Source organism: Amblyomma americanum, chromosome 2, assembly GCF_052857255.1.
Source record: "Amblyomma americanum isolate KBUSLIRL-KWMA chromosome 2, ASM5285725v1, whole genome shotgun sequence".
In the NCBI taxonomy this organism is placed as follows: Eukaryota; Metazoa; Arthropoda; class Arachnida; order Ixodida; family Ixodidae; genus Amblyomma; species Amblyomma americanum.
Window position 1 is genome coordinate 97494312 of NC_135498.1, and position 12793 is coordinate 97507104.

General features: G+C 42.0%; 1 long non-coding RNA gene across 1 annotated transcript; it reads right to left on the reverse strand.

The window, feature by feature from the left end:
* Positions 1 to 1476: 1476 nt before the first annotated feature.
* Positions 1477 to 12793, reverse strand: LOC144118844 (uncharacterized). The gene is made up of 3 exons (XR_013312164.1): positions 12704 to 12793; positions 7275 to 7336; positions 1477 to 1802 (listed from the first exon to the last, which is right to left on the reverse strand). It is a non-coding gene; the product is annotated as an uncharacterized LOC144118844 (long non-coding RNA).

Consider the following 12793-nt stretch of genomic DNA (forward strand, 5'->3'; position numbering starts at 1 on the left):
CACGTGGGTGAAGGTATGTGGTTGCTGCTCTTTTCCCAGTTTTCCTGACTGGAACAAGGTAATCTAGCTTAATCCTTGTTGACGTCACGGTTAGACATTGAGTGACCTTTAATTCCAATGCATGTGCCGCCAAAATATTCTACTATTCCCATAATGCTGCCACCAAGAAGGGACTGTATTTAATATATGCACCCTCGGCCGAATTGTTAGAAAAACGAGCCGCCGCTTCAAGCACTGCGCGTCAGAGCTGTCCAGCGTACTAGTCTGAGCCGACGCTTCCCTGTAAATTTTCGGCCGTGTAGTATCGGAGCCCCATGAGAACTTGCTCACTTTCCGTGAGCGATTCAGGCCTCCCACGCAGCTTCTGCTGTCGTGGTTTTTCGCTTAGCTTGTAGCGCAAGCAGCTCACAGACAAAATTGGTGTCGAAACCCTTCGACATTTGCCGCCACTAGAAGCGGTGGCCTAAGCTGCTGTTGCTAGTGCTGACGACACCGTGACAGTCTCAACATTAATCAGGAGGTTTTGAGCATTCATGAGTTTGGCTTGTGTTCGCACGTCGAATGAAACCATACCTCACATCCCGGACGCGGCGTGTTTTGTGCGTACATGTAATGATTGGCCTGGGTCCAATGTGCTTTCCTGCCCAGGTAAGCAGGCTGGCATTCATAAACAGTAATGACCATCAAATTATAACAGGTACAGCCGACGTCATTGCTAATGAATCTGAGAGCCACTATTGAAAACACGACGCGTCGAGTGTCGTTGGTTATTCATTTCCTACTGCGATGGCATGAAAACACTTTAGCCTGCAAACTGCTATTTGGGAACGTAGCAAACAGCAAAAAGCTGTCGGCACATCATTACATAGTATTGCAAGGCATTAGCCACAGGTGACGACGATCACGAAGCGGTGGGATGAAGCACGCACTAATCTCCAAGAGCATCGAATCACAGGACTCTGTTGGCTGGCATTCTCGCACTGCCGTCGAAAGAAAGTAAAGGGCTGGAGCTGGCGAAAGATTGCACCTCGTGTGCACTGTTCGCCTTCGACCGCGGATAGACATATCATGGCCGAAAGAGTTTACGCTCCTTTGACATTCCTGGGAAAAGGCAGGTCAGTCTGTGGATATATTACGGATTAGTAACGAGATTTCGACTTCACTTCTGCGTCGATGGCACAAAGCGGCACTGCCACTTTGCAATGTGCAGTTTCGGGCGTTCGAAACGTGGACGTGGCTCGCCTAGGGTTCGCTTCTGTTTGCATACGTGGCTTTATCTCGATATTTTATTGCCGGCTGGCTTTTGCGCGTTCTATGATATCTTTCTTCACTGACCACCAGGCGAATTCAGGGAGCAATCGGGTGGCGCCAAACCCAGGGTATCTTGAATACAGCCCAGACTATAAGAATTATTAGTTTGATAGCCGCACCAGACGAAAATGTAGTTGGAAAGTGTAGGCGATTGTAGCGCACAGAAAAGCAATGAACAACCTTTATTTGACTTCTTTTCACACGCGAAAGGAAGTGGACTCAGACGGTGTTTAATCAGACGAATACGCAGTTATCTGTGCAACAGAACTTTAAGTAGTTCTCCTGGCGTTCTCAATCAAATGTTGATTCGCAGCCGTTTCACTAAGGATTTTCTTGGTCTTCTGTGCCATTGCAACCAGCCAGTGATTTAAAGCGACTCATCAGTTGAGTCACGATATCCATGAACCAGTTGCCTGACGGCCCGTCATCTCCGGTCGGGATCTCCTGCGAGTTAGACTCAGGAGGCGTCGAAGTTGAGCCTTTGCTGACCGCTAAAAATGAAAAAAATTTAGGCATTCATTCAATAAATGCGCCAGATTGCATGCAAGAGAGGTAACAATCTCTAAATTTGAAGTACCCAAATAAAACTCGCCCCAAGACTAAAAATTCTCGTTCCTCAATTTATTGTCCACTTCGACTGTATGCTGTGCGCTTTCAGCGTATGTTAAAGAACATCAGGTATTTGAAAATCCGGAGCCGTTCACGGCGCTGTCTCTCACAGCTGACGTGCTCTTATCGGGCAGAATTACGGAACCCGCCATGCCTTACTACATACCATGCCTATTGGCTTTGTTACATGATAGCTGCGACAGATCGCTGTGCGCATCGTTTTAAGTACGTAATGTTTCTCTCCTCAATTCTCGCAAAATTCATAGCAGCAACGTTCAGAAGCCGGAGTGAACCTCAGTTAGATCATAAAGCGACAAGTGAACCCGCATTTCTCCGAAAACGTCTGAACTATTTCATGAAATTTGTGGCCAGTTGAAATCGAATAACCACCAGAGTCAAGTCACTTTCCAATGCTTTAGACAACTTTGGGACGACAGCAGCACCTCACAGCATGTTGTATATGGCAGCATCTTGTGAGTTCTGATCTCACATCGTGTACCTCATCTTTGGCCACTGCGTTCTCTGCCTCGAAACATTGAGGCCACAGTAGCACTGTGGAGGCTTTGGAATCGAGCCATTTTAGCAAACTGATATGACGTCTGGACTGTGTAGCCAATTACGGCTCTGAGCAGCCGCACAACGAAGTGACAAGGCAGCAAAGATGCTCAAACTTGTCGGTATGGGCTTTCAAGAGCAACCGACCACTGTCCACCTCCATAAGACAGTTTAAAACGGAGCGCTCCTCAATCCGAAAAAAGCAGCCAGGACCTGCTGCCCAGATCGAATAACACTCAGTGGGCGGAGCTGTGTCAGATCATGTTCAGAAACCCCATGTGGTGAAGATTACTTCGGAGCGCTCCAGTGTAACGTCTCTCATTCCCCTTTATAGGTTCAGGACGTCACTCCCTCTCTCCCTACCGTGACAACAGCACCTCCTTTATTCAATAATAGTCAGTGCCTGTTTGTAAGAAGCGATTACAATAGGACACCCTGGTACATGAAACAAAATACAGCGTCGCCTTATTTCAGGCTGCAAGTCCTAAACAGAGAGCGAAAAGTTCGAGAGGGTGACACATTGTTGAGAACGACGTCATTATGGCCACAGTGTAGATATGGGTATTGCGTCACATTGAGGAATTGTAGAGCCGCCCAATCGTATAATATTATACTGCTACCTTCGACCGCCTTGCACGCCATAGTAGAATGCGACGAAAATAAAAGCTGGCGAATGTTTGTGCCTGCGTTCAAAAACGAACTTCTTAAGCGAATGCCATATGCTTGACTGTTCTGTTTCGTGTGAACCATTCCATGCGCATCGCATCCGACGGCAGCGTTTTCCAAAGTTCGCCCTCTGTCCAATCAGCTGCGTCTGTGTGCCTCTTGTTTGATAATTGGTTGAAGTAAAGGTGCAGTAACTGTCTCACATTTCTAAGAACACATACATGCGCGCTGCGTAGCGGGCGCCACTGTGCCTAAGTTATGCCCGCGGTTGTCTCCAGAGAGGCTTCGCCTATGCTCCTAAGCGCCAGCATCCGAGGTATTTCATAGTTCTTTTTTAGTCCCAACTCTTTGTAAGGCGGAATCCACGAACAATCACGCGTAGCTCTCGCCTATCACGCTCAGTTCTGCGCCGCGATAAGGAGGCCCTCTTATTTGCGTGTGGCATGCCTCGTGCCAGCAGCACCTTTTCGAACTGGTTGGACTTGCTTTAGTAAGACGCTGCCAATACCTTTGGAATGACAGTCGGACAACCTGCGCCGCTATATATAAGAGAAAATTATCATAATCGCCTTCAGCTTTATTTCCTCCACTGCTGGAGAAAGGCCCCGTCTTATCGCTCCAGTTTATGCTGTCCTGTGCCCTCTATGGCCTCCTTAACCCCTACCAATTCCTAATCCCATCCACCCACCGAACTCACACCACCTCCTACGCTCACCTAGTCTGGGAATCACTTCATTAACTTAAAGGACCGTTGGCTATATCGTATTCGGAGTAGATACCCAATTTCTGTAGCTTTTTTCATGATTTCGACTAACATACAAATTCTTAACATATGTCGCCTGACGCCTTTTCAGCACATCCTGTCTCCCAGCGTTACACCTATCTTTTACCTTTTGATAGCTGCTGCGCTCTCCTAAAATTAGATTCAACACTGTTAATTTAGGTTCAACCAATATAGTATGAGATACTTTCCTACTGAGGTTTTGTGGTAAACAACTCTTCATCACCTGAGAGTACATATCAAATGTGAATAGCGTATTCTTACTCACCTAATTATTTTCTTTTCGTTACCTGAATCAGCCGTCCCTACCCCCGAGGTACAGAAATTGCTTTAAAATTTGCAATGTTTTGCCGCCTCTAGTAAACTGTTGTTCTCTTTCAAGGCTCTTGAACGTAATTTTATATTAGACGCACCGTTCAACTCAGCTTATCTTGGTCCGCAAGCATGCTTTGTATTTCGCAGTTCGGAATTCAATTTACCTTTCAAGCTAATGTCAAAAGCAAATCGAACATTACTACGGTCTTCGCCTTTAGCCTCGATCCCCAACGCTTCCCAATCCAGTTCTTTGAATTTCTGCTGTAAACTCGCGATGTATAGTATAAGACAGATCTTATATTCCCGCCTGACACCCTTCTTGATTTGTATTGTATCACTTTCCTGGTGAAGGACTATCGTAGCTGTGATATCAGTACTACGGCCGTCAGTAATAAATAAATGCAAGCTATGAATGCCTTACGTACTGTAACGCTTGTACCGTGGAGCATGTGCCGTAACGTGAAATACGAGATCATGTACGGCAATAGATAAGCGTTTGCAGAATAGCGTTTACGCCTCCTCTAGCTCAGTTTCGTGACCGATGCACAGCAATTATTCTTGTTTGTACGATGAAAACTGCTTTTTTACCCTATAGACCTGTTTTCGCAACTCTCTATTTCTCCCATGTCAGGTAAGATGCGCACCAGATTCAACGCAAAAATGCTCCATAGTCTTCCCGTTTTGGTGTTCATATTTGGGTTTGCGTAAAGTGATGAACTTAAGAGGAAGTACGCTCAAGTCGTTCGCTCTCTCCTATGATCATGGGAATATTCACTCTGTCAGGTCGTTTAAGAGCGAGAGATGTTATGACCTCAGATAATGAGATGTCCTTCGAGGTGGGTAAATGCTTGCTAAACCTCTGACATCATCACAGTTTCTGAAGCAGCCTCTACACCCCACGCTTAAAGAGGTGAAATAATCTAGCTCGCTCTCTGTGCACTGCGTCTTTTTCGCATGTTGTGTTTCTTTTTTGCAGCTGGCTCCTATTAACTGAGGTGCATTGGCGTTGCACATATGCTAATGTCAGATATCCGCTCTGCGGGGTCTTTTATTTTTGCAGGAAATGGCGATATGTATAAGAGAACCACCTAGTGTCTTCAAATTTTGACTTCATTTGCCGAAATCAACACGCACCTATTCATCACGATCATTGAAGTGCTCATTGAAAGCTCTTGCCCCTCATCAATAACACCCAAAAGTAGTTTAGTGTAGAAACCCGTAGTTCGAACTAAATGACTAGGAGGACGACTATATACAGTTCTGTTCCTAGTAAAACTAATTTTTTTTTGCTCTTTCTGTCCATGTTGTCGCTTGCCCTGCTGCAAAAGGGGCATTTGTTCCTGCCTTATTCGATTTAAAATTCTTTCTTTCTTTCTAATAAAGCAAGTGGCGCCTGCACCTAAATGTACTCCGTGATCGTCCTTTTGAACTGAACGGCTATGGAGCTTGGTATCAAGAATTTATACTTGTAAAATTTCATCCACAGTGAGCAGTTTAACCGCAAAATCAGCTAATGATGGCAAGCATGTTCTTCTTTTGTTCTCTTTTGTCTACTATTAGTTCCTAATGGCTCTCCATGTTGGCTGAAATGGTCATTTTTGTCGTTATAATGATATATTTTATTCATACGAGCAGGATTAAATTTATCGTCATTGTCCGATTAAAAGTCCGCCGAAAGTGTTCAGCGAATAAGGAGGTTCTCAAGCGCAACTGTACTTCACAGTAAAAATCCAGTGCAGCTATTCAAATGCAAATGAATGATTAGAATTCTTTTCTACTTTAGCTGTTTAATGGAACCGTTAAATCAAAAGAACAGTCGAATTGTTCTTCTAATTAATAGTGCTTGTTTATAACACCCCAATTTTTTCTGCGCTATGTTATTGTATCCTCTTTTTTGTACCGCATCAAGCACGTATCTTGAGAAGATAAGTACAGTGCAGAAAATTATTGTTCGAGCACGTTTTACCTTGATTTACAATGCCCACAGATCATACTTGTTTACAGAAACAAATATAATGCCCATGTTTAAACCTTATAATTACAAGTGAAGTCAAGCTTTCAAGCGGGAGGTAAAAGAAAATTTGAAGTTTCTTCATGAATTCTTCAATCTTACCACGAAAACATAATCTTACGCCACAAGATACACGGAACAGTAGAAGTTGGTGATTCCGCGAACCAATTATTCTACGCAATAAATATACACATTATCAACACTGTTAAATACATTTCAAAAATCAGGTCTTGATTTAAATACATCTCATGTACGAGCATTACGTGAACTTTTTGTCACTGTTTTTTTACCAAATAATTGAATAGCATTTTTAAGAAATTTGCGTTTTTTTGTCATTATATTTATGCATATTTAATTCGAAGTCAATTGCTGTGTATGTCTATTTTTTGTTCACGTTGCTTGCCTTGTCAAGGAGGCTGGGGACTCTAGTCAAGTCGCTTGCCTCTAAAGCGACTTTTACCCAGTCTCCTCTGTCACTGATGGAAATAAAGAATTTATAATTACTGTTATTATTTATTAACCAAGTCCTTGTTCAAGAGAGAACACTAGTGGTTCATTTTGTGTACGAGCGTAAGGACGGGCAATATTTTATACCCGCGCTCCAAAGACAAAGAAATCGTTATGGCAAGTGGTGCAAACAAATTTTCTACATTTTATTACAAAGCAGAAAATAATTTCAAAGCTACATTCAGCAACCCATTGGTATTCAATATTACCGGCCGTCTGGAGCCCCAATTTTCAGTCAGTTGAAATTTTTAAAATATATGACGCAATTGCCAAACTATAAAATTTGAACCTTTGGCACCTGTGCTTTGGAATCAAATTAGTAACGTTTCTTATAAATAACAAAGAGATACTGATGTGCGCGCGTGAGTTCAACACTCTATTGTAAAAACTATCGCACCCTGTGACAAAGAAACAGCAATTGAAGCGCACATTTGTGCCAAAACATCCGGGGAACTAGCTTCGCACTATTTACACAACTTTTTTTTCTTGTCATATTAACAACCATTAACCTTAACTTACAGCTAAAGGCACCAGACAGCGCCACCAAGATGACAAAACTCTTCAGGAACATGCTTTTTTGCCTGAAAGAAAAGAGAAGAATAGGATTGTTGCACTCAGCCTTTTAACGAAAGGTCAGTTGTTTCGAGAAGTAGAACTGCAATTATTTCGATTTTGAAAGTACTCAGAACCGCACTCAGTACTTTTCTTCGCGCGAGTACACAATACTATAGGGCCAGAAATGCTCTTTGTAATTGATGTGCATCAAAAAGTTATGCCCATATATTTCCGAAATAGTTACTTACTTTTTGTAACAAAATTTGTCGCACCCGCTCTATTTAAGGTCCTTTTTCACCATACCTTTTTTGTTTCGGCATACGCCAGTGAAATTGATGTGAAATTATGTTCATCGCCACCATATTCATGAGCCGAACTAAGTCTGCTCCAGGACAAAGGCCTCTCCCATAAACCTGCAATTAACGATCTGCTGTGCCAACTGCGCTCACCATATCCCCGCATACTTCCCAATCTTTTCCACACAACTGACCCTTCGGTGCTCCATGCTACTCTTGCTTTTTGTTGATATCCGCGGCGCTACCTTAAAGACCCATCGGTGATCTTGCGTTTCCATCGAATGCCTGCCCATGTCAGTTTCTTCTTGACTTCCTCTAGGATAATATTTACTCCAGCTTTTTTCCTCATAAATCTGGTCTCTTCCGATCTGTTAACTATGCCCACGGCATCGTCCTTTCCACAGCGCGCTGCGCTTTGTTGAATTCAGGCTTAAATCTGGGCATCACACTCCACCTTTCTATTTCATAGGAGAGTACTACTAAGAACCAGCTGTTTTATGATTTCGTCTTGAGGGAAGTTGGTAAACTGCTATTCACCACCTGAGAGTGCCTGGCAAATGCATAGCTGACCAATTTATTCTTTTAGTTGTATTGGCCTCGAGGTCCTCATCTGCTGTCACTACATGCCCTAAATAGATATATTCCCTTACTGTTTCTAATTCTTCGCTGCCTATCGTAAACTGTTCGGTTGAATTACTTTATATTCCAGCGAATTAATGTTTAGGCTTAGAGCTCAGCTTTGTGTACCTAAATCTTGCATGGATTGTGTTTTAAGGTAATATAATCAGAAATTCGCAGATTCATTTGATATTCTCGATAACGTTTATTCCCAACTCGCTGTCTCGTTCTCTGAATACTTTCTGTAAACACGCGGTGAATATTTTCGGAGAACTTTGTATATTTTGTCTTACTACCTTCCCGGCTGCTATTTTATCAAACTCCTTGTTGAGCGCGAATGGTCGCTGTGCAACAGGTATAGATATTTTCTGGTACCCTTACATATTTTTCGTCTCCGCACCATTGATACGCGGTGCCTGTAAGCTCATCAACATTTCAACTGAGTCAACTCCTTTTTCATAATTTATGAAAGGTACAGAGTCTGGTTATTTCCTGCACATATCTTTATCCCCTGTTATATTGTGTGAATATGTTATTTTGTTTAGTACCCTTCCGAAAGCCAGCCTGATCATTCGTTCACTGAAGTCCAAGGCTAAGCTTATTTTAATGAACATTACCTGAGTCAATGCGATGTAAATAATGGTCATTAAGATAATCGATCTGTCACTTTATATTATGAATTTGTTAGCATTGTTCCTAGATTGCTATACTGTCGACCTTGTGAGACACTGTGGATAAAGAGTGGCAAACAATTTTAGCACAACGCGACCACTACCCGTCAAGAATATTGAAGTTTCCTGATCATCAACCGCCGCTTTCTTCTTTGCATAGCATCTAAGGTTTTGATTGCTCTCTGTTTCGTAACCGACTTCTAGTCCACATCATCTCCATCATTTGCATCAAGATTAGCGTCCTGTGGAGATTTTATTACAATTCTACGGCTCTTTTAACTATACCTTATCAACATTGTGAATTATATTATCCTCTTAATCTATTACCAGCTATACCTGATTTTTTAATTCCTTACTTCTATTTTAACACTCTAAGCCTTCATCTTTTGTTTAAAGATCGCTCGATGCTGACGATATTTCGCTTTCTTTCATTGTTTGCCTTCACTTTTTATGAGCTTTGTCAAATCGGCCAGTTCCTTCCTGTGTATGGACTAAGACGCTTTCATGCCGCTTCTTATTCAAATCCCCCGCCTCCTGAGAGATCTCGCCAGTCTCCTCTCCTGATTTCATACTACTCACGTATATTACGCACTCTGTATTTATATTTGTGCGGATGTCATTCTAATGAGCACTGAGCTTCTTCTTTGAAGCGGTGTATTAATTCTTGAGAGAAACCCTGAATTCTTCTAATTTCTCTCTTGCCGCTAACTCAGTTATGTGCATATTGCTTGATAGCTCCTTTCGTTTCCTGCCGCAAATTTCAGCTAATATAGACCCGCCCATCATTCTTTGCTCACTTCGTATCAGCTTGTCGAGCATCTGCACATCTCGTACTCTGCCAGGATGTGCGCAGAACATGGTCTATTTTATCGTATACTCGCCATCAAAGTTACTCTAAGTTACATCTGGTTATACCGTTTGTAGAAGGACGTATCCGTGATACGTACGCTATTTCGTTCTGCGAGCTCTACTAATCACTCCTCCTTGATTTTGATAGAATCTAAGCCGATTTCCCTCACGGCCTGGTCTATTGTGTGCTTCTTGGCTACCATGGGATTGAAGTCGCCCATCAAGACCGTGTATTTTGCTTCGGTCGCATTCACTGGCAGTTAAACACAATTATAGAACCTTTGGTTGACCTCTTCATTACGACTGGGATTGATGCGTAAGTCTCGACAATTGTCTTGTTGCATTTCTAATCAAGCATTAATTTCCGTTCTTCACTGTATTGCGCATTGTGTCCTCCCTATCCTAGTAAGCCCTACGACATTCATTTTATTGTTTGCTACTTCCTCGATCAGCATTGCCTGGCCAGCATCACTAGGTAAGATTCTAGCGTTAAAAATAACTAGCTACGCTCTTCACTTGTGGTGTATTCGAAGGAAGAGATTCTTAACACCCTCCGCTGTGTCAGAGGTTTATCTGTGACTTAGTTGCTCTGCACCTGTGCAAGGGAACTGTTAATTGTTTTATGCATTCTAGAGGCGACCAAACCCTATTCTGAGGAGAGTATGTGCTGTCGGTTACTATCTCTGTGATCAGGCTGCCGTACAGGTTTGGTTAGTCATTTTCATAGACATTTGAATTTAGGCTGGATTGTGCTTTAGCCGTAGTACAATGTCGCTAATGAACTAGAAAAAGCTAACGAACTATAATACTGTAATTTCTGAAGCAGAAGGTTTCCTCTTTCCAGAAATACTTTTTTTTATCCATGCATATGCGATTGTATGCGCATATTGTTTTATTATTAAGCGTCCATGCTAGGTAATAACGAATCACTAAATGCCAACATGGCTTCAGGTTAAGCTAAGACCAGAGCCTGTATTAACTCTAGAGAGAATCAGTGCGGGTTACGGCTTGTTTGAACGAAATATTTTGCAGAATTCGATCGCAGCACTGTGGGGAAAAATTGTCAAGCTGTTTTCAGCGAACGAATAAGAGGATTCCCTATGAAAGTAAAGTAGGATATGCATTTTTTAAAAACTAACATATGTTGGAGTTACTTTCAATATTAACCGTGTTTACCTAATCATCACCTGCTCCGTCTAGCCTCTGCAAGAATAAGCCTCCTTTCACTGACTTCCTGATAAGCGCACTCCTGCATTCCGCAGCCACTGCCTCCAAGAAAAAGTTCTTACTCTCATCTCGGCTCTCTACATTCTCCTACAGAAGCCTATTGTATTTCTAATAACTCGTATTTGGTCGGTAATCAACGCTGCTCTCCTGTGGCTTCAGAAGTAATAATTGTTGGGCGAGTTCTTATTGTTTTTGTTGAATAAACAGTTAAGAGTCAGCGCTGTGTTCTTCCTTTCTGTTCTTCCTACTCTCTGTCGTTCTTTTGGCCTGGAGATATTGCGCTGTTATTATATGAATATCTCCCATCTCCTGTCGCCTTTAGTATTGTGCCGCTTTCATTCGTTTCAGTAGATCTCTGCGTTTCCTTTAGTATCACCTGCGACACTTGGATCATTGCTTTAGCCTTAAAATATCGAGCTCATGGCTTGGTGTCACAGAATCCAAGATTCAAATATTTTCGTCTGTTCGGTATCATTAACGAGCTGTCTGTGCCATGCACTGCCGAATACGCACCTCATACTAACTTTTATTTCATACTGACTCCTTTCTTATTATGAGGACCTGTTGCTCGGCTTTGCCCTAAGAAATGCACTGTCAGCTGCCATTAACACCTCCAGGCCTATTAAAACTGCTTCTTTCGTTTTTTTTTATTGTCGAACTGTTTTCTCATCCTCTCTTAAGTCCAGATTTATTCTACCTGTTTATTTTAATATCACTGCGCTTCAATACATTTTGTTAATTCCTAAACAAGATATAAGAATGACAAAATTTTCAGCTTCTCAAAAGCTTTTTATGTTCTGCGTTGCACTTGGATGTGCAATGTTCAGCAATGGTTATATTGCTTGTCCACAAGCTCAAATGAACATTATATAAATTTTGCCTTCATGTGTGATCGCCAAATAAGGTTAATGGTGATGTTCAGAGCTTGATAGGTGTTTGATAGATACTGAAGCTCTCTGCTGCGAATAGGGTAGGGCAATAAAAATTGATAATTTTTTCTCAATAAATTGGCCTCCCGTTATAACAAAATATGTGGCGTAAAAAACCCCAAGCATCTAAGATAGCTGAGACAAGCTGGTGATTACTTAATGAATTTCGTGAAAGAGAAGCTTTAGATGCATTGCGACTTTTTTCCTCTAAGCTATTAAAATATTGCCGCTTCTTTCTTTTTTGATGTACGCTGTTTTTTTAAATTAAGAGTGCTGTTTTTTTCACCGCCATATTTCTGGGCCAGTGGCTTTTCAAAGCTTTTCACAAACCTGCGCTTCAAAGACGGGTGCCCCATTCGAAGCCTCTACAGGAAAGCGTTGTGAACTCGCATGCTCGAAGCCAAGAATTAATGCCCTAATTCGCTAACAGCGCCTATGCCTGGTACTCCTTCAAACAAAGAAGGGCTATAGCAGCAACAAAGTAGTTACAGTAAATGCAGGACATATTTTATAGAATGGTGAGTGATATCTTCCTTCCTTAATGAAGCACCTACGATGGAGGTTTGCAGTTAAAAGACAAAGTATGAGCACTTCACAAGCTTTGCACATTAAGGCTAATATTAAAAAAGTGTTTTTTTTTTATGTACAGAATCTTACCGCATGGAAGAAAAGTCGCTGTAAAGTGATCATATTCAGCCTATACTTAATAAGCAAATTTTCATACAGGAATATTTAAGGGTTCTTCTTACAGCCAAGCATATGTCTTGGTTATCTTTATGAAAGTAAAAGTGGAGATAACATACCTGAATCTTCAATATCTCGCTTTGTTTAACAAAATGGTAATATCGCAGAAGAATGTTGCTTGTGCTGCTGTGAGGCCCAGCTGCTTAGGA